Here is a 24,372-nt window from a genome sequence, read left to right as displayed (position 1 = left end):
TCTTTACAACGAGACACACATATTGTATGGTTCTTTACAACGAGACACACATGTTGTATGTTTCTTTACAACGAGACACACATGTTGTATGGTTCTTTACAACGAGACACCCATGTTGTATGTTTCTTTACAACGAGACACACATGTTGTATGGTTCTTTACAACGAGACACACGTGATGTATGATTCTTTACAACGAGACACACATGTTGTATGTTTCTTTACAACGAGACACACATGTTGTATGGTTCTTTACAACGAGACACACATATTGTATGGTTCTTTACAACGAGACACCCATGTTGTATGGTTCTTTACAACGAGACACCCATGTTGTATGGTTCTTTACAACGAGACACCCATGTTGTATGGTTCTTTACAACGAGACTCACATGTTGTATGGTTCTTTACAACGAGACACACATATTGTATAGTTCTTTACAACGAGACACCCATGTTGTATGTTTCTTTACAACGAGACACACATGTTGTTTGGTTCTTTACAACAAGACACACATATTGTATGGTTCTCTACAACGAGACACACATGTTGTATGGTTCTTTACAACGTGACACACATGTTGTATGGTTCTTTACAACGAGACACACATAGTGTATGATTCTTTGCAACGAGACACCCATGTTGTATGGTTCTTTACAACGAGACACACATATTGTATGGTTCTTTACAACGAGACACACATATTGTATGATTCTTTACAACGTGACACACATGTTGTATGGTTCTTTGCAACGAGACACACATGTTGTATGGTTCTTTACAACGAGACACACATGTTGTATGGTTCTTTACAACGAGACACACATGTTGTACGGTTCGAAAAAAATGTAATCGTTTGATACACACAGTCAATATGAATCAAGATAAAGGCAATGGTATAGAGAAACGAACACTTATCCACTTTAAGAAAGGTATATGGGTAAAAAGAGGCAAACTGATCTCAGACAAATAAATTATGCTGCAATATAATTCAATATAATAAAGGCATATATATACACACACACACACACACACACACACACACACACACACACACACACACACACACACACACACACACACACACACTAATAATATACATTATTCGACATAATGGATTGATGTGACGAGAACCATATGAACTAGAATTCGACAAATAAGAAGTGATGTAATGATTCGAAATGTATGTAGTGGTAGTGAAATAAAGAGGCATACATGCATTAAGACTGACACATGTGCAGTATGATTATAAAGTTGTAAAAGAAACATATGCAATGTGATTCGACATAAATGTAGTGAAATAAAGAGGCATACATGCGATATTATTCGACATACATGTAGTGGTAGACACAAACAGACACGCAAAAGGTCGCGACATATACGTGGTGATCGTCTTTGCTGATTATAGTGAAAGGGAAAAGCACAATGCGACTCTGAATAGACTCGGTACGTATTTGTTATGGGGTGGCACAACGAGCAATATACGAAAATACGTTATGAGCTTCGAGATCGACATGGAAGAGAGAGAAGCAATGTTATTCAAAATATATATTGATGTTATGATATGAATAAGGGGTGTGATTCATGACTGGTGATGTGATATAAATAGGCAGTATGATTCAAAGCTGATGACGTGGTGCGAATAGTGTGATATTAGCAGGCAGTAAGATCCAGGACTTGTGATGTGATATGAATAGGCAGGATGATTCAAGTCCAGTGATTTGATGCGAATGGGGTGTTTGATTCAAGACCAATGGTGTGATATGAATAGGTAGTATGGTTCAAAACTGATGCTGTGGTGTAAATATGGAGTATTATTCAAAGTTAGTGTCCGTGTTAGGAAAAGGCAGAATGATTCAAGGCCAGTGATGTGATATGAATAGACATGAATAGGGACTGTGATTCCAGACTGATGACTTGGTATAAATAGTATACTATGAACAGGCAGTAAGACTCAAGACTGGTGCCCGTGTTATGAATAGGAAGTTTGATTCAACACTGGTGATGTGATATGCATAGGAAGTATGATTCAACACTGGTGATGTGACAGGAAAAGGAAGTATGATTAAACATTGGTGATGTGATATGAATGGGGAGTATGATTCAACTCTGGTGATGTGATATGAATAGGAAGTATGATTCAACACTGGTGATGTGTTATGAATAGGGAGTATGATTCAACATTGGTGATGTCATATGCATATGATGTATGATTCAAAACTGGTGATGTGATGTGAATAGGAAGTATGAGTCAACACTGGTGATATGGCGTGAATATGAAGTGTGAGTCAACACTGGCGATGTGGCGTGAATAGGAAGTATGATTCAACACTGGTGATGTGCTATGCACAGGAAGCATGATTCAACACTGGTGATGTGATATAAATAGGAAGTATGAATTAAGACTCGTGATATGATATAAAGATGAAGTATGATTAAACACTGGTGATATGATAATAAGAAGAAGCATGATTCAAAACTGGTGATGTAATATGAATATGATGTATGATTCAACACTGGTGGTGTGATATGAATAGGGAGTATGATTCAACGCTAGTGATGTGACATGAAAAGGAAGTATGATTCAACATTGGTGATGTCATATGCATATGAAGTATGATTCAACACTGGTGATGTGATGTGAATAGGAAGTATGAGTCAACACTGGTGATATGGCGTGAATAGAAAGTATGATTCAACACTGGTGATGTGATATGCACAGGAAGCATGAGTCAACACTGGTGATGTTATATGAATATGATGCATGATTCAACACTGGTGATGTGATATGAATAGGGAGTTTGATTTAAGTCTCGTGATATGATGTAAAGATGAAGTATGATTAAACACTGGTGATATGATATTAAGAAGAAGTATGATTCAACACTCGTGATGTGATAGGAATGGGAAGTATGATTCAAAACTGGTGATGTGATATGCATATGTAGTATGATTCAACACTAATGATGTGATATGAATAGGAAGTATGATGCAACAGTCGTGATGTGATATGAATGGGGATAATGATTAAACACTGGTGATGTGATATGCATATGGAGTATGATTCAACACTTGTGATGTGATATGAATAGGAAGTATGATTCAACACTAGTGATGTGATATGAATAGGGAGTATGATTCAACACTCATGATGTGATACGAATAGGAAGTTTGATTAAACAGTGGCGATGTGATATGAATAGGGAGTATGATTCAACACTGGTGATGTTATATGAATAGGAAGTATGATTCAACACTGGTTATGTGATATGAAAAGGGTGTATGATTCAAAAGTGATAAACGGGTATGTATAGTAAGTAAGCTGTTCATGTGATTTGAAAGGTGTCATTTAAAAGACTCGTGATGTGATATGAATAAGAAGTTTGATTCAACACTGGTGATGTGATATGAATAGGAAGTATGATTTAAGAATCGTAATATAATATGAAGAGGAAGTATGATTCAACACTGGTGATGTGATATGAATAGGGAGTATGATTCAACGCTGGTTATGTGATATGAATAGGGAGTATGATTTAACACTGGTGATGTGATATGAATAGGGAGTATGATTCAACCCTGGTGATGTGATATGAATAGGAAGTATGACCTAAAATACGATGACGTGGTATAAATAATTTGATGTGATCAGGCAGTAAGATTCAAGACTGGTGATGTGATATGAATATTCAGGAAAAGGCAACATATATATACGTAAAATATTGAATATATACCTTAAAGTTTATATGCATGTGAATATATGAAGTAGTAATGCAACACTGCACATAAAGCCTGCAGGTTAATATGATAAGAATAAACACATAAACACCTTTCTAGACACAATCCATCTGACCGCCTCAGTGGTTTAGTGGTAGAGCGTCCGCCAGGAGAGCGGAAGGTTCGGGGTTCGATCCCCGGCCGCGTCATACCAAAAGACGTTTAAAGATGGTACTTGTTGTTACCCTGTCTGGCGCTCGGCATTAAGGGGCTAAAACAAGGACTGGTCAGCTCGGAGTCAGTATAATGTGTCTGAGTGGGATATTCATGTTAAACTGCGGCATGGTATCTCAGTGAGCTAGCACTATAAATCGGCATCAGTCCGGACTAGTACAAGCAGCCACACAAACACACACACGTGCATGCACGTCGCTATATAAGTGCAATAATCTTGGACGCGACGTTAAACCCCATTTCACCTCACCTCACCTCACAATCAATCTAGATCCCATAGGGGCTATAAATATATGCCCACTCAGGACAAGTCCGAAAGGGGCCACAAAGGGCTACCCAATAAGGTCCAATTTCTCAACCCACATGAACCCCAAGTGGACTTGAACCATTTTCTGCAGTCTGGAATTGTGGTTCGGGATAAACGGTCGAAGGTGAAGAGGCTGTTCTCTAAATATGATGTATAACGTCAAAGCGACCTTATGATTCTAGATAGATGTAGTGATATAAAGTGTAGCATCAATCGAGATACATGCAGCAGAATGCAACTATGGAATACTTCGAAATAGACGCATTAACGTTGTATGGTTTAGATTGAGTTATTTTGGAAGGCTGATCTTGTGATGTTGTTTGGGCGATGTAGTGACGTAATACCACTAGAATGTGTGAGGATGGTTTTACCCCGCATTCTGCAATATTCCTGCCATACCCCAGCGCGGGACAACCAGCCAACGCTTCAACCACTCAGCTACTCCAATCCCCTAAATGTATGGATGTAATTCGAGAGATTTATTGACATGACTCAATATTAGGATTTAAAACAGACGACGTAGTTCGAGATACATGAAGATGAAGTGATGTAGATCGAGAAAGACTAAGGGGTGTGAAGCGGCAGTATTTGTTTGAAATAGATTAAGTAAAGAGAGGAATTACTACTCGATAACTGAACTTAGAAGCAGGTTGCGTTCTACTGGGTCCCGTTCTCCACTGTCATGGCAGTACTGACAGCACGTCACAGGCAAGTTCGTTTGCTATGGTGCCGACGTCGTCAGAGATGGTCCGTGGTCTTCAGTTCTGTTCTGTTCTGAGATGAGAGCTGATTCAATCTTTCCTTCGACGATGGACACAGGTGTGTTTACAGACGGCGCCAGGAATGTATTGTGGATGGAACTGTGATGGCGCATAATCCACTCGGTGGTGTTCCATTATGGTCATATTGCAGATCTAACGAGGTGACAGTTACACGTGTTGCTGGAAACTTGACGCGCAGATCTACGGAGATTTATTAAGTTTGCCCAAATCGTGGTACCATTCTTGTTGGCTACATTGATTGCTATATTTCCAAATTTCTATTTCTCGTTCCAGAACGTATTGACCTTCTTGCTCCCCTGCTTCAACATTATAGAGAATCTCTGGGATGAGCTTGGGTGCTGTGTTTACAAGGAACCCCAGATCTTAGGATTCTTGCCGAGTGTTTTCACCCCGGAGTGAAATATCAAACCTCAGACTTTACTTATGAACACTATGAAGTGCACGAGGTCAAGTAGTCCTGCACCATGACTGTAGAATATATTTATTGTATGAACAACAAATCTAGAAACGCATACAAAAGCAAGTCTAGCCAGCTCTAGCTAGCTCTATTCCACATGACATCAACACAGGGAATTATTTATTTATTTTTAGAGTCAAGAAGTATACTGTGTAATATAAAATTTCAGAGACTAAATGATAGTCTAGAAGTCAAGTGATGAGGCCGATTGGATGAAAAAAGGGAGTTTACACAAGGAATATAAAGACTCTTATCAACGCCAAGTGTGAGAGCAGTGTGTGATGACATGATACTACATGGTACCCCTTAAACTGTTCCCATCACAAACTTCTTATTAACTGCATCGCTATTCATTTGTAATGAATTCGGAACTGAAACCTAATACATTCATTTAAATTTAGAGGAAGTGGGATAGCCTCGTGGTTAAAGCGTCACGCCGAAGACTTGAGTTCGATTCCCTAGATGGTTATAATGGGTTCAATATGGGAAACCCACCGTGCTGTCGGAATATTGTTAAAAGCATCGTAGGACCAAACTCACTCACTGATACATCCTTATTGTTTTTTGTACTTTTTTAATGTAAAGGAACCTTCACAAACGAGTACAATGTCTACGTGAAACATACGTAATACAGTCAACGTGTACACCAAATAGCAACTCTCCGTACAACAGCCTGTCACGCCGAAGACACGGGTTCGAGTCCCCACATGGGTAAAATGTGTGAGGCCCATTTCCGGTGTCCTCCGTCGTGATATCACTGGAATAGTGCTAAAAGCGGCGTAAAACCATACTCACTCACTCACTCCGACCAACAATGTCGCTATATAAGCGCAATAATCTTGAACGTCGGGAACCTCACCTCTGTACAACAATGCACGTATTTAATTTAACCTCGATATAATGCCAATGTGACCCCTTACCAAGCCGTGACGTCACGGCAAATGGGGTCGTGTCAGGGAATAATGTGAACAACACATGTGCGTTAGTGTACGCAGCATTGAAGCATTCAAACCCATGCCTCTCATCTTTATGCGGATGTTTAATGCTATTTATGTAGGGTCGTGTTGGGGTGTAGAGATGTCACAGAGGACATCCACGTAGAACATGTTTGAAACAAACACCTTACTACGTCATGTATAGCGTTAGAACCCATGGATACACTAAGTTGTAAAATTATTTAAACATACACAAAATGGTACCTTATCAAACCATTTCAGATAAATTAGTCAGTAACCATACCTTCCAGTCACATCCAAGTGTGTATTATATTGACGTTGGGTGAAAGGCCGAAGTGGTGCAGGATTTAGACTTTGGTGGCACCCACTATCACGGATAAGGTGGGGAAAACAAAAACATTATACCACGGTGAAATATTGGATTCGAACAAACGATCTGCGGATCCTGGCACATCAAAGACACTCAACTCTGCACAGTAGGGTATCCCATCTTTAGTTCCCCTTTCCCCTAATTATCAAATTCAACGGCAGCATTAAACCAATTAAAACGTTTTCCGGTTGTTAATAAAAATCAGAATAATGTCATTGATGATACGGTATCCCAAACATCACCAGGAACCAATTCTGTTCCATCATCGAATTTAGCGGGTCCTTACTTCTTAAAGGGACGTAGCTGTGTGTGAAGACCAGTGCCGTTCTATTTTGTCTAATGTGATGCTTAATGTGTTTAGAAGCAAATCATGATTGCATGTAGGCTTGACATCAATCTTTCAGAACGCTGATATAATGACGTCATAATTCATAATCATAACTTTAATGCCACGAAGAAGGATGTGTCCTGCTGCTCAAGGGCTCTAGCGAAATAAGGAGGTGTATTTAGTGGTTATGAACAAACGCGGCAGTCATTTGTAATGTTAGGCGCCTCGGTGCCATACACTGTGTCCGCGGAAAGTCGGAACCATTCATAATAAGGTTGGATTACAGCAATTGACCTGTCAAGGGGAGATAACTTTGCCTTTACACGCGCTAATATCACCTTCATATTTTGGTGATGGCGAGCATTGGAAACGACTGGTGATGGTAATTGACTTGAAGGAAAGGCGCATGTGCTTCCTCATATTCCATGGTATTTCTCGTATGCTAGGTTTATGGCTATTTGGGCAATTGGAGCTTTCAGCATCTGCTTGAATGTTTATTGTGAAACAAAACGAGAGTTCGTCAATTCTATGGCCATCATTCCTGAAGGTGTGAGGAATATTTGAACCCCGTAAACATACATATTTAAATCAGAAAATATAACCTCACGTACATAGATTTCTGAATCTGTAGAATTGCTATTTTTTGTGAGGCGATGTAAAACATATATCGTATTATGAATATTCATATTTGATGGGATGTCCTAAAGCAGCTATCAAATAACCAAAGACGATAAACAACGAACTTAAATTCTTATTTTAAATACGAAATAAGACAAATCGTTAAAACCATATAAAGACCTTCTCTGAGTTTTACTCTTTAATTTTGAATATCACTAAAACATTTAACTCTTAAATCGCAAATGACATAAAATCGAAAAGGCGTTTCTTTCAATTCCCAAAGATGAAATTCAGTACTTCATTTCTGCTTCTGAATCCCACAAAGTGGCAATTGTGAAATATGGGAAGAGCATCCCCGCATCACATATGCCTGGTTGTGAATAATTGATTGTCGGAAAGGTAGACTGTTCTACAGGAGCGCTCGCAATACCTCTTCCCTGACACGTGTCACTCAAAGTAAAAACATGATAAAATCACAACCGTAATTCTTTTGTGCCAAACTCGCATTGAAGAAATATATAGGTATTTCCAAACCATCCGATCACAAGAGATAGGTGTATAAATAATTTGCTTCCTCCGAAAACTTGGGCCAAGTTGCGAGGTGATTTATCTACCTTGAAGGAAGTTCTTCAGAGTGTGAGGGGAGAAAGTGACTCGCTATAGCTGTTAAATCGTTGGGGGGCTTTGTCAATAATTTTCTTTTGCATTCTGCCGGAACAATTCTAACCGTTAATTTTCCGGACAAATGCTTGAATGTTTTATGACTGTTGTCAATGACTGCTGAAAAGACGCTTCAAATCAGACGAGACATGTTCTTAACGATTTTGTGTCCACGCACGAAAATGAATCATTCAGGCTCCATTTGTGTGAAAGTATGCAAAATCTCCATGCTATTTTCAAAGCTTTTTGCTGCCCGAATCTTTCAAAACGCCCAAGCGCTAGAACCGGCAGCTTTCTGTATCTAACCTTTGAATAATGCATTTTCTCAAATGGTGAATTTTATTCATTGTTTTTGTATATAACCTTTTTGTTTTTACAATTTCTAAACACACACAATATTCCACTCTGTTAGATACTTACCATGCATATCGGTAAAACTATCCGGAATATGCACAGAAAATCGTTATGTGGTCATGTTTTTTTGTCCAAATTTGTCAAAAAGTTTTTTTGTGAATCTTATTTATACAACTTGCATACTAGATTTTGTGAGGGAAGAATCGTCTCCAGATATTTTTTTTATTATTAACATAAATCGTGTTCTTCATTATAAACCTGGTGTTTTGTCTTATTTGTGTTTTCAAGATGCCTTCTTTAAAAAAGTGTATTGTTTTAAGGGGATAAGGTCAATATGGTTATCGTTTGTTATTGTTTTGAGACAAGTCTAAAATAAGCCATTTACTAAGTAATTGTGTCATAGATTTAAGAAAACTATATATTAAACATTAAACATTTCGCTATAGGCGAAACTGGTGAACAAGTATAAAAACACTGCCATAATGAAGCAGTCCACCTATCAGGCATACAAACTAGTGTTGGAAATAGCCATTTGAACGAAATATCACCCCGCTGATTTAAAAATGCATCTTTTTCTTGATTAACCTACAGTTAATAACAGCTTGTTATCATTTCATTCACAAGAAGCCCTATATTTGCCGTAAAATCGCCTCATATCTTGTTCCCATTTCCAGAATGCAATTTTGTCTGCTGCCGCGGCTCGCCAACAGCGGTTTGTTACAAGCGCTCCGATTGGCTGGAATATATATCACTCCGCGAAAGACCCGTCTGCTATACAAATGAAGTAGTTCCGGTCCAGTGCCGCTAAACAGCCTAAGTATGATACGGCCGAGAAAGAAATGAACACGACGCCATCAAGAGAGTAGTTTTATGAATTTATTGTACTGTCTCGCTGTCCAATAAGAGGGTTTGTCGGAAAGATCAAAGGAAGCCGACGGGACTTCATAGCTGTCCCTACCTGTCAATCTTTGCATCGCAAGGTGGGTACTACATTTAAACTTTGATTTACAATTGGCGCAATAACTGACAGTGTAATACTTAGCCCCCATTACATCGGGGTGTGAATTTATTACCTTTTTTTCCCGTCTTCATTTTTTGTCGCCTCGTAAAAATATTCTCCGTTTGTAGATTTCAAGTTGTCTATAGACGCTACGATGTTGATATCAAGCTTTAATGCATGTACCTATAGTATTAGACGGGCCGCTATGATCTATAACCGGCAGCTATTACGAGCGTTTCGGTGTTATTTGCCTCATAAACATTGCCGTTATAACGATTTTATTGTTCCGTTGCCGATATAGAGATGGAAAAGAATGGCGTTGATTTCAGTGGTGAATTATGAAGTGTTACTGAGGGCTGCTCGCGATAAAAGCACTCCTTCGCCGCCAGTTCATAGGTTTCGGTAATCAGGAAGGTCAGGGGTCAATACGGGTCGGGGATTTTAGGTGGGGTCGGGATTTTGTAGGTATTTAGGGTGGGGTATATTTAAGATAGAACGTCTCACTACTTTGAATTAATGTTATGATTTTATACTGTTGTTCTTTTGTAAAACCATTTTATATGATTAATTTCGTTCATTGAAATAAGTAGACAAGTTTAAAACCATTGTTCAACTTAAATAAATATATATATACTAGTATATTAAATGTGCAGTGAAGTAAAACAAAACTTTAACTGGGTTGCAAGATGCAGATCTTAAGTAAATAATTTCCTTAAAAAAATCTGTAGATGAACATTAATTGTTTATTTTGGTATAAAGAATCAAAATCCATTATCACAATAATTGTGCCCAAGCTATTACATTTCATGTTTTCGTCCATGAAGATTTCGACTCTGAGGAAGACAGGCATGACAGATCTCTACACAAATAGATACATATTTGATGTATGCTTTATGAGAAACAGTTAGCTTTATGACCTGAAATTAAACTAAATCGACCCCAAAAATAACATCATGTTAAAATAAATCGGAAAACAAATTGGTTGGAAAACGGTATATGCCATAAACATTAAAACTATGCTTTCATTGACATTGTGGTGACTGTAAAGTAAATATGCTATTTGTTGTGTAAGGTATTAAAACTGGACTAAATCTGGCGTCAAGATTATCATAAGCAACACTCCCAACCCATATTGACCATTCCCCACCCCCATCGACCAATCCCCACCCCTGTCGACCATTCCCCATCCCTGTCAACCATCCCCACCCCTCCCCATCAACATTTGTCATTGGAAGAAGTATTGTCACGGTAGATTTGCCTTCTATTTCCGAGCGTCCGTTATAATTGGGACATTTCAGTGTACAAAGATACTTTTGCAGCCTTCGTCACAGATACGGTTAATTGTGTGGGACTTTTATTGTTTGGGGATGCCAGAGGTTAGTTCGAGTACGACATCCACCAATTAGGCTAACATTCCGAAATGTTGGCTGTCTGTGTGCATTCGTGTCTATGGAACTTATAACGTAGGTTTTAATGTGTCCATGGTCAATGAAGACCTATGTGAGAAAACTATGTGTAGTATTGTATGTATATACCACGCTGATGTACATTGTTTCAGAAGTTCATTTATTGAGCAGTTCATTAATATTACTATCGTCCAGGTATTACCGTTTTGAGTAGAACTGTGCATCTTACGACGACATTTCGTTTAAAGCCATAGTTTGATGAATGTTGCCTTCAAAAATAACCAAATTAAAAGTCTTTACTAAAATGTCTGTTCATTATGTTTCAAGGATCTAATTTTTTATGGGGTGAATGAAGTTGTTACCGTCTTAGTATTTGCATCCAACACCCCTTAATTGCCACTTAATTATTTTAACGCTTGTTTTGATTAATTTGTAATAAAGGCCTCGATAATACAAATCTGTCACCCATACATCTTGCTTGTCAACACCCCATGAACATTGAGATGAAATGGAACACATTTCAACAAGTATAATTTATTAGATATGTAAATGACAATATGTTTTGTCAATTTGACACATTTCGTCACGTGCATCCTAAATGTTTGTCATGAAAATATCGAATAAAATGCATTTTCACTGAAAACTTATTCAGACATGGGGGTGATGAAGACGGTCGGAGGAGGGGGTGGGGTCGCTGAGTTGAGGGTACGGCGGGGCGTCACGAGCCACGTGGCAAAACTGAAGGAGGTCATCGAAATGAGAAAGCCACCTTCAATCCATGTGTAATTTATGACCGCTGGACTTAATGACTTAATCACTGCCCGTTACATGGGAGGCGACTGAGGGGCAGGGGGTCGGAAGAAGGGGGAGGGATACAGCGGGAGGGAGGGGTGAGGATGAGGAGGGGTATGACGACATTTGTCCCCCTCGTAGTTTATTGCCTTTCGGTCCGTTGATAAAACACAAAGAAGGTTTTAAACCACATCTGCCCAAATTGTTGTCAGCATTAACGATAACTCACTGGAAAGACTCCGACCAATTTTAGTAATTAACTTTCAGTTGGGCTCTGACTCCTTTTAAAGGGTGTTTTCGAGTGTCATACAGAAATACGCAAACAGCGAAGCATGTGAAGAATATTTGGATGACGAGTCAGATATTTTACTCTCACAGTTTGAAAATAATATCAATAAATATGTTAATGTATTCTGACAATAAGTCAAGAATTCAACTGTTTATAAGTGCGATATACCCACAGAGGTCGTAAAAAGTTCAAAGATTATGGCAGCATGTTGTTATTGTAATACACCTGATAACTTAACAATGCTATAACGGATAACGATGCATAATTGCTGCTGATGATAAATGACGTATCAATGCCCCTATCGTTTATGACGATAGCAAAAAGCAATGGCTTCCATTATGTATGACAGAGTTGTATTTCAGAACACAACATACAAACTAAATGAACTAACAGCGATGCCACAGACTTATATTGTTCGCTGTATGTTCTATTTATGTTGGTCAATAGAACATAATGTTTCTCAGGCAGTAATATGCGAGTATCACATTCATTCTGGTGATTCTAACATACATACTGTTATTTCGTTATGATACAGTCGAAAGTCAATATTGCAAAGTTTTGTTCTTAAAGAAAGAACAAATATGAGACTGCATTACAAAAAATACAAAACCTTCAAGAAATAAAACTATGGTATAAAATTGGCAGAAAAATATTGAGATGAAAATGACCATAAGATCTGTCGCAACCTCCTGTGTAATGCTCTAACGACGAATCTTTCTCACGTGCATAATTTTTCTCCCGAAAAAGCAATTTTCTCTAAAATATTCTTGTTCTTTAAAATTCGCTTCTATAAGTCTTTTTTTAATCACGGGGTCCCACCTCGCGAATGGTTTTCATTCGATCTAACATGACATTATGCAAATGTAGGCGCAGTTCTGTCTAGTGGATACAAAAACGAACGACGAATATCAAAAGTGGAGCCAAAAAGTCTGAGCAAAGATGTGAAAGGGTCAAACAAGAGACTGATTTGACTTTCAATTTTCCGATGACACTTTATTTCAATAAATCAGGAATTTTTGAAAGATTATAAGATTATGGTTTTGTTAACGTTGTTTGCATTAACTAACACAAACTTCGAGGACATAGTGATGAATTGCCATTGGCTGAAATGAACTCCGCTGGGGTCGGATCCAGGTTCTGCGCCCATAATATCTCTGATTCTGATTAAGGGGCACATCGCTTTCAAGACAAGTGATTTTTTTCCCAGTGATTAGGTACCAATCGCTAAAAAGTAGTGCCTAAACAGTTGAAAATTACTTTGGGCGCAAAATACATTATACGAAGCTTGTCCTGTCTTTCATTCATTAGTTCTGAAAGTGTTTTGGCTGCGTGACACTAATCCCACTCTGTGATTTGTTTTTTGCCGAAATTCCACTTTGTCACTGACTGTTTAGGGACCCCCCTAATGTGTTCTTTATACACTCTTCACTCTTTAAATGGAATCCGTATTCCGCATTAAGAAGTAGTTCGTCTTTCTGATGAATCTTCGAGAGGAGCTCGTACAAAGGGGGCGAATTGTGTGTCTGAAAAAAGCCCAATATAGGAATATTTATTAAACAACTGTAAAACACTATTTTCATATGTATTGATTCAATTTCCATATTCATTTCAAGATAATGACTGTGATATCATATTAAAAAGCACATATTTTGTTCCATTCACCAGCTAATGGAATAAGTCGCAATGAATATGTAGATTTTTGGATCGAAATATTGTTAACAAGGGAACATTAATGCAAGTCATGAATATAAAAGTAATAGTGGTTAAAGAATCAGAAAGAAATATTTAAAAAAAGATTTATAGACACTTGCTAAGGATATGTGAGTAATTTGGTCAATTATCTTTTTTAACCTAATATGCAATATGCAAGCATTTTAAGTAATTGAAAATATAACGATAAATATATGTCAAATTATGCTGCAAAATTCTTCATCTCATCAGCATATTGTCTGAACAGTCAACTGACTAATAAACAAACAAACAAACAAAAACAAGAAAGCCAGGCATTTTCTTGCGTGTTCAATGTACTGTTTCAGCAAATCCAGACAATCCCATCGGCATCATCCCACAACGCTTCTAATACATATATATCTAAAATATCTTCCCGCCCCATCACGCGAAGGAAAGATACACTGATATAGCTACAAGTCAATATCACATGTATGTATGTACATTTCATTTCTCATTCATACAATGAAATAGACACGTTTGGCTAAATGTGTATTGCAATTATGATACCATGACGATGGACGAATAAACGAAAGTGTTTTATTCATGTCTATGCGTTGAAATGTGACATTGCATGTGCGTTTATTGCAACCATTATATGGAGATGGATTAATAAACGAATTATGCGAGTTCATGCGTTGGAATATGGCAATCCTGGGAGGTATGTTGTCATTGCAAGTCTCAAAAATGTCTATTGCATTTGCGAAATGACACGTGGCTCTTCCCCGATTTCTCATATCATAATCGGGGGATTTTATCTTTTGAATTAAGATTTATAATGCCAAACATTAATGTTTAATCTTTAATACGTTATGCTGACAAATCGCGATACAGAGATATGTCTTGCATAATTAGCACATGCTATGATAAGAGTCACTGGATGAACGCATAAAGCCGCGGATTGATTTAGAAAATGCACAACTGAATGATTAATGTTTTGTTATGTATTTCTAATAACACATATACATATTTTAGTGGTTTTTGATGAAAAGGGCAGGGTAGAGTTAAATTCACTCTTTGATAAATATATCATTCACTGAAGCATAATGCAATATTTGATTCACCGCGGTAAGGCTAGATTGACCTAGTGCAAAGGAATGCCGTTGAAAAGAAGGAAAAAATGAAACTCTGTGAGATTTCTAATCTTCCAACTATCTGTCATAAATCACCGTTCTCATTCGGCCATCAAACAATGACATGAAATTCAAATTGCCGAAATAACATCATTATTTGGCAGAAAAATATTACAATAAATATTCATTTGTGAAACATAAATCCTCTATGACGCTGTGCCAAATCTGTGATTTTCTTAATTTTTTCTTCAAAGTCTTTCATCTCTGCTCAATTTGGCCAAAATAAGTCGTTTACCAAATGAGACCGACCCTCAGGCCAGCGTTCGTTGAGACGTTTGATTTGGGGTGAGAGACAAATTATAAAAGTTGACAATTCTCGGGCCTGATCACAGCTGTAGCATTCAGATAGGGCAACGAGGGGGGCTGTGATTGAAGAAGCTATGGCCACACGCTAATCATGCATCCCTGAGTCTTTCGCTCTCTCGATTGCTATTGACTTCTTGAAAGATTTACTATTTCCTTTTCTTGCTTCTTATTGATTCCCCTGCATGAAGACGCAGCAATCGCTAAGGCTTTTAATTAATTTCACTCAGGACCAGAAAGAAATTGAGAGGGACTCTGTAGATTCATTCGTATCTCACAAATCAAAACCTCCACGTTTCACACATGGTGTCAAAGCATTGCTTGAATAAAAGGAAGATACTGTTTAATTTGGTTTTGTCTTGTCGCATGCAGTGGCAGGCTATGGTAGAGGTACCTAGAAAATTAAACTTTCTCAGCAAAAATATCACTGGACGGGAATAATAGAATTACCTCCCTTGACGAATGGACACCATTCGTCAAACTAATAGGAAACTGTCAATTATTGAAACGAATAAAATCTATCTTTCAATCGACTAGTTTGAGGTTCTGTTTAGACCAGTGTGTTACCATTGATTGGATAAAACGAAATGGAATCAAAATCGACGTATGATGTTTTCTCAGAGTGAACAGATCATTGGGAGGGGGATTTCAAGGGGAGGGAGGCGAAAAAGGGGGGCATTTAATTTCGAGTCGTGATATCTCGAGGTCCACATCTTTATTGGATCCCTCGAACCTAGACAAGCTTGATTAAAGCATTCATTTTGATTGAAGAGAGTCATGCTCGTTTTATCTCAACATCGGTGAATTTTACAAAATTATAGGTTTCTTGTTTGGGAGGAGGAAAAAAGTCTTCTATCCATTTTGCTGTTAGCTTAGGCGTTCAAATGAATATAGATGCGAAATAAACAGAATAGAGAGCAATGAAAAATTCATGTCGGCCCAACTTCAAATATGCAGTGTGTCTGATTAAGACAAAATATTGCTCCTTCGGTACACGAGGGGTCATTTTTCAATCATGACAAATCGAGCGACACGGACAGCGATACTGCCGTTTAATTGGTTTATTTTAATCACGTGACATTTACGAGCCAATCGAAGGACACTAAGGGGGGCATATCTATACATTCCCATGTTTATAGCCGATATTGGCAATATTTCCTGAAAAGAGTTCGGTTTGTAGTCAGAACCAACATTATATCATCAATTGCGATCGACCGATGAAGAGAATACTTGCAACATATTTGTATTTATAGGAACTTCGATCCACGAACTTCTCACGCATTGAGGTAAGATTTAACACAGTATTTTTATATTTCTAACGATAACGGCAGCAGAATACTGTTTTTATATCCCAATGAAACGCATAGTCATCTATGAATGCATATCATGTTATATCGAAATGGTTAATAATAGATAACAGTTTTTCTTATCCCTTAAAACGTGCGCATATCCTTCAACAATATTCTGTATCTAAAAGCGCAAATGATAAAATTCACATTTTCTTTGACTGATTCTAAAAGTAGTATTAATGCTGAAACAAAAGTATCAAGTTACCCACTGTTAAACTGATATTTATTTGACAACATCACAATTTGTAAGATGCTTAAGGGACAAGTCTTCTATTAACGAAATGGCTCCGCGGTGAACGGTTTTATCGTAAAATCAATTACTTACATTTTGGGTAAGATTTACAGTGCTACCGAAGCCCTTGACTCCTATTATCACCGTACAACGGGATTATAGCTGTGATTAATGCACAAATAGGACCCTAGACACGTTTATAGCGCATTAAGATACCATATCTACCGATTCTGTTGTTATAACGAGGACAGTCAGTGACAGATAAGTCCTTGATTTGTCGTGGAATAGACGTCAGTAGTTACATCCTAACTGTTATCACAACTGTCTCCTAAAACGATTTTAATCACGATTTACTCAATGAGTTTCCGATACAAAACAAATATTCATTTTCATTGGAAAAATGCAGTTTCGAGATACGGGCAATGTAAATACACGAACGAGATCGTTTTAATACACGGCGTAGCGATAAGCAGTTTGATAAGCGTAACGATAAGAAAGCAAACAAAGTAAAATTTCAAACATATATGAAATTGAGTAAATTGTATATATACAAAAACACTTTGGTATCATTTACCTTATCAAAAAGAGAGTGTTTCGCATAGGTCCCCAAACTATTCGAATTCCTGAAAATGTCTTGAAACACAAAACTATGAATGAAATTAACGAGGGTCACGTGTTTAGCGTCAGGTGTACCTATCACTTACAAATGTCGCTTTCAGGGACTCAGAAATGAAAACATCCAACACAGTATTACATGTAAAACATATTTTAAAAATTCAATCAAAATAAAAGATTGTGAAATATTTTTTTCGAAAAAAGTGAAACTCGTAAACCATAAAACCATATGTGCTGAAGAGACACACCATTTCATGTATTGTTTGTTCGTTTAGGTCTCCTAAACATTCCTTCTATCTGCAAATATTTCAACATTCTTATTTCCTTTGAATAGATGAAAAAGACAAAATAGTAGCCTTTCTTCATACAAATGAAAACACAATATATATTGGTTTATCTCTATCTCTGTAATTCGCTGCGTTAAACAACACACAAACTCACCTATCTCTGTTTTTGTCATTTCTCTTATCAGCAATGCTCCAGGAACCCTATTGGGCGAATACATTATGCTGATATCCTACCGTAAAACTTCACGACATAAACAATTTAGATTTAAACAACAGTGACACTTATGATCTTTTCATAATCCACGTCTTCGGTGTAGCAATAGTAACGGGTGTGTTTAACCAAGGCGTCTATTTGTACACACGTCATTTGAAGATAAACTTTCATCGGTGTCTCATGAAGACGAACTTTATTTCCTTATTGCAATATCTGGTGTGTTACTGTGAGTTTTTTTTTACCAAGGCATCTATTTGTACACACATTATTTGAAGATATCAAACTGTTCCATCGGTCTCTCACAAAAACGCAGTTTATTTCTATATTGATTGTTCTTACCTTCATGCAAACAACAACGTGTGTGTATTAAAGGAAAAACATTTTATTACTACTTTTAAACTGTCGGTAACACACAGACAGACTCTTTTATTCAACATTGAATGAATTCCTTGTAAAACAACATTATTTCAGTTTTAATGTGGAAATGTGATGCAAATATTTGACCTTATCAAAGATACACTGTTGCCTCTGCTGGTAAGAGCAGTTTCCGCACAACTATCAACATAACACTCGGCGGAGAGAGAGTTTGATATGACCCCTCAATATAAATATGTCGATTAATTAATTACGCCATGCAACGTTCTCTTGCAACGTGAGCTATAACTCGGTACACCTGTCCGACAAACATTTCGTAAACCTTTGAAATAAATTAATTCATAATTCAAAAGTTGTATGTTGTTTCAAAATCTTAGTAACTACGTTCAGTTTTATGGAAATCCGTATATCTCTATATACGTTTGGGACAAGTGTCCAACATATCGTTTAAAATATCTATTACATAACACCCCGAAGGATAAGACCCTTGACTATGTTTTTCTCCGATCATATGCCTTGAATAGACTAATATTTCATAAATCAGCATTGAAATGAGTATATATATTCTCTACGATATAAATACCTAATATCTAGTCAATAATTACCTTCGGTGAGTCGACTTTCAAAATTATGAATTTCTCATATGAATTCTAACGTCTTTACACTCAGGGGCGTACTTAACAAATGACTAGGGATGCAATGTTTTATCAATAGCTTGATATAACACACATGTGTCATCGTGTTTCATACAGTTCCAGACCAATAACACATTTATTTCAGAAATGTGTCACGATACGTTCTTTTTAATTCTCATAACTTGAATGAAACATATGAATTAATAATTGTTTAACATCCTTCGAAGCTATGTTTCCATGCTCTTAGAAGCTAAACATTGCTAAGTTTAAGTCAATAACGAAAATATATCTTACACAGACATCGAAATATTGCATAAACTAAAATTCGTTTCCTTATGTAATACTTATACTGTGTGACTGTGGCAGTTTGCACTACAGAATGCTGCCGATTTATAGTGCCAGCCCTCTGAGATACCATTCCGTAGTTTAACATGACTACCACGCAGACACAATATACCGACTCCGAGCTGACCAGTCCTTGTTTTAGCCCCTTAATGCCGAGCGCCGGACAGGGTAACAATAAGAACCATCTTTTAACGTCTTTTGATATGACGCGGCCGGGGATCGGACCCCGGACCTACCGCTCTCCGGGCGCGCGCTCTACCACTGGACCATGGAGGCGGTCCAGTCGACGAGGCACTGTTAGATACTTCTATAGTCACTTGTTACATTCTTCTTAAACTCACCAAAACAGTCGTCACGAATACCAGAAATGGACTCACATGATACATCACTAGCCATACATTGACGTAGGGTGACTAAACCTATTTTCATGTACTAGCTTGTGAGTGTGTTGTGTTTAACGCCGCTTTGAACAGAATTCCAGTTATATCACGGCGTGTCATCCTAATGTGGGAGGAAAGCCCGAAGTAATGCAGGTCTAAGACGTTTACCACTTTGCTGACACCCACGAGCTAGGGTCTGGTTCTGACACAAGTAGAAACATAATCGGCGCGAACGGGGATTCGAACCCACAATCATAGATTTCTGGCGTGCCCAAGGGACGAAACTCTGCACAGCGAATTGCGGCGCCTAAGACGACTGTATAACATGTATGGAGTTATAATTAAGATATGACGACCAAACATGCCTTTTTCATCCAACTGCTTACACTCTAATCAAATTTACTCTTTGATATCATAGCTCGGAAATTCGACTGTGGACTTAGCATTGGTGGCTCATCCGACTGCTTCACCGCAATTCGTTGTGCAGAGTTACACATCTTAGGCGTGACAGGATCCGAGATTCGCCCTCATTACGATTTGTTTTATAACTACACTCGGGATCGTGGTTTCGTTAAGGCCCGGCCAAGTTCTTCCAGAAATGTTATGGGATATATTCAGAGGAATTTACTATGACACGTTCCGTGCTATCCCATACTTTGATCTCTACAGGGAGGTTTCACACCCCCTTACTCACTTAACCTTACTTTAATAGATCGGATGGTCATGCTTGGTGACTCGGTTGACAGCGAGGCGTCATACCCCAATGACGTGGATCACTGCTCATGATACTGATCACGGCTTTGTCTGTTCCAGACTCGATTGTTCAGAGGCCAATTGTTCAGGGGCCTCCGTCGTATGGCAAGGGTATTGCTGGGTGCGACGTTAGGCATTAACAAACACTTACGTTTTCATGAAAATTGTATGAGAGGCGGGTGCTAAAGGTTCAGTAGGACATGCTTACCATTTTCAAGAACACCTGGTGTCATCACCGATTTTCATTGATATCATTTTCACACTATTTTGCATTTTTGCGTCCTAAGGAATCTGTTTTGGAAGTGTTGTTTTGGTTTTTTTTAAATCCTGTGTTGATGTTTTAAAGTGGTAAATCTCTAAGACCTGCATCATTCCAGTCTGGCCTGACACTGAGTGAGTGTGTGAGTGAGTTTGGTTTTACACTGCTTTGAAGCAATATTCCAGCAATATCACGGCGGGGGACACCAGAAATGGGCTTAACACATTGTACCCATGTCGGAAATCGAACCCGGGTTCTCGGCGTGACGATCGACCGCTTTAACCACTGGGCTACCCGACCGCCTACCGCACCCACCACCCCCCTCACACTGATATAAATGAAATACTTTTCAACTCAACCACTCACCCACTTACACAGATTTCACTGTAGTTATTTTGCGACAATCAGCTTCTTTGCTGTTTAAGTTAAATGCCTGCATATTAAACGCAATGCAGAGTACAATTTCGGTTACCAAGTTTACGATGTTTATTCACCATGGAAACGGTAAACATAAAATGTCAATACAAGAGAATAGCTAGTCTTTAAGATCCGTCGACATTGATTCCATTGGTGTAAACGTCAAAATAGCTGTGTAAAGTCAACAAAACCATTTCCATATTCGTAAGAAATCTTTACAAAAAAACAGATTGTACGATTCCAACTATATCATGAGCATGTGTTTATGAATCACTGTCAATTAGTGATGATACCAGCTGTTCGAGAAAAGGTGAGCGTGTCCTGCACCACCGGTGGCAACCGTCACAAGCACATGCAAAGGCATGTCAATTGTCCACCAGGAAAAAACACGGGAACATATGACAGAAGACAATATAGGGAATTTCATTGGACATCATTTGGAAATGTCCTCCACTTGTCTACCATAAAACATTTTGAAAGCTTTTCTGAGGCTTTGGATATTGTAACCCTGATCAAACAGCATCTGAGCAAGAGTTGTATGACGCTCATTGAAATCTTGGTTCAAAGAGCATGCTCGATTGTACTTCAAAAGTTGCGAAATGTAGACACCAAGGGCTTGAGCTGCTAGAATATAAAGGGAAAGGTGTCTATTGGAAAGTTGAAGTCATCCCACTTGTCATACAATCTTGTGGAGTGTGTCTTGTCGCTCTGAATCTTATGCATAGATCTAAATATGAAACAGAAGTAGCGGTCTCTCTTGTCTCCTTTACTTCTAGTTCAGGTGGGTAAATCAATGGAAGGGAATTGGCTATGTGATGGTTTTCGAACGATATCAGATCATCGATATACCTGTCGCTGAAGTTAACTCTCTTGGCCAAATTGACTTTGGCAATCCGAGCAGAAATTCTGATTCAGATGCATAAAGAAACAGCACAGCGAGAAGGAGTGCGCCGTTGTGTCCATGGGGATGCAAGCTTATTGCCTCAATGCCTTACCCCAAAATGTTACATGGATATTTCACATATTGTTTCCCCAGTAAACTTCAGATTGCACTCTGAAAATAGATGATGTACCTATATCTATGGTCACCAGGTTTGTAACAAAAGCCTCATGGATCAAGGAATGAAGATTTGTTTCGAAAAGTTATTATGTGGAATCGTGGGACTAAGTTGAAAAATCAAATGTTTTGACAAATGTGATCCTGGTTCCTTCTGTGATTGTTAAATGTCAAGCAAATCCTTGGCATTAATTCCACTTGTCTCAAATACTTTCTGTGAATATAACGAAAGTCCTTCCTTGGTTGTATTTAGGATTTTGGTTAATCTTTAAGGCAGGACTTTGGTGGTACATTAGCTAGACCCAGCAATATATCTCTCATTGTTCGGATTGTTCATTGAGCTTTTGAAACCAGTACAAAATAAGAATGGACATGTATAGAGTCAAGTCAAAAGTTGATAGTACTGATGCAGATTTCCTCCTCAGTTGAGAACCAATGAAAATCACTGATGTAACCAGGTGTTCGTGGTTGTGTCCACCGATGGGGAAGGGTACGCTCACCTTTTCGCGAACACCCGGTGTCCTTACCATTTGATAGTGATTCATAAACACATGTTCATGATATAGTCGGAATCGTACAATCGACTCTGCCTTATGCGAGGATTTCTATTGGATGTGGAAAGGGTTTTGTCGCTTTATTTGTATAATTATTGTTGATCGGTCAGTGGGATACTGCACAAGCACAGCAAGGTGAATGGCCATCACGACGCTGGTCCTGACACCCGTGTCAAATTAAAGAGAGTAAGTGTGTAGTTGCTGTCTTCACCAGATTATGTCATAATGGCACTCTGTAAATACACCAGTCTGGGCCAGGAAACCAGTGGTTGATTGTAGGATGGCAGTTCATCAGCCAGGTAACCCATTATGACCTCCCGATCCTAACTTTAATTAGCTCGTGAAATGGTTCTTGATGGCCTACTTTGATTACGAATTCCTATGACTTGATCCAGAATTCACTCCCCAACATTTAATGAAGACAATCGGCTATAAAAGGGAGTTTGCAGTTAGGATTTCATATTCATATTAACAAACAATATTAAGAACAAAGGCCTCTTTTCTGATATGTGTTCAGGTGAACAGTTGACTTTCCTTTGCATGTGTTTGTGACGAGTTGGACAGGATACGCTTACTTTTGGCATCTGGCATCATCACTATTCGATAATAATTCATAAACGTATGATTATGATATGGTCAGAATCGTACAATGTGTTCGGCAGAGATTCCTTATGATTTTAGAATGGTTGCTTTGTTGCTTATGTTTTTAGGATAAATTTTCTAACTAAAAGACTGCACAACTAACTCGATATAACAATCTTACTTTGCATAAATCTGTTCGTTGATACACACAACACAATCCTTTGTTGCGGTTACGTCCCTCTGTCACCTTGACCCGCTCCCTGTTGTCTTTAATACATCTGAAATGCGTTAAATGCTCGCAAGGACCAATATTTATTTTAATATGTCACAATTGTTACAGCAAGTACGCGCTGGTTCATGATACGGATTATAAAGAAATTCATAATATCCTTTTTGTCACTTATAATCATGTCTTTTTTCAAATAATGTCCTTTGTGTTCTTTCACTGGCTTGGAAGCGTATTGCTTGAATTGAGCCAAATCACGTCAACCGTTAAATACAATATTCAGTAAAGAATCACTTCTGAAAGACTCACAAGCCAAAGTTCGAATTCGTGTGCATGATCTTCCCAAATCTGAAGGTTTCGTCAAACGTGCTGATTTGAAAAATAGCTTCTTCGCTGAACCAATTTTCTCGGCCAAATTTGCCATATGTATCGGCTTAAATAAATGCGCCTCTCTGCCGAACCAGAATTGATACCACCAGATGGTTTCGGAAAGAATTATACAGGAGTTTGACAAATATGTTACTTTGCACTTCGGTGGTCTATCACTTTAAGCAGCCCGACATTGTTGACCCAGTGTTGGTTCAGGACGCATTATCGTAAAGGCCTCCCTTTGGTTTAATTTGAGATATTCTAAGCTTTGTAATCAAATTCTTTAATT

The 24,372-nt window shown here is 38.2% G+C and overlaps 1 protein-coding gene across 4 annotated transcripts in view; it reads left to right on the top strand.

The window, feature by feature from the left end:
* LOC124151988 (homeobox protein Hox-B6a-like) overlaps positions 1-24,372 on the top strand; it is a 103,509-nt gene that overhangs the window by 16,286 nt on the left and 62,851 nt on the right. The window contains exons 1-2 of one of the 4 annotated variants that reach the window (XM_048381833.1): positions 9,551-9,763; positions 16,688-16,720. The exons of 1 other annotated variant lie outside the window; for it this stretch is intronic. The gene's annotated coding sequence lies outside the window, so the exon portion shown is untranslated. Of the gene's footprint in view, positions 1-9,550; positions 9,764-16,591; positions 16,721-24,372 lie in introns of those variants that run through there. 2 more of the 4 variants (XM_046524702.2, XM_046524708.2) reach the window with 2 other exon arrangements.

Source organism: Haliotis rufescens, unplaced genomic scaffold (assembly GCF_023055435.1).
Source record: "Haliotis rufescens isolate VD_foot unplaced genomic scaffold, xgHalRufe1.0.p SCAF_4, whole genome shotgun sequence".
NCBI lineage: Eukaryota > Metazoa > Mollusca > Gastropoda > Lepetellida > Haliotidae > Haliotis > Haliotis rufescens.
The sequence above is the reverse complement of the archived record's forward strand: the minus strand, read 5'-3'. Positions and strand labels throughout refer to the sequence as shown.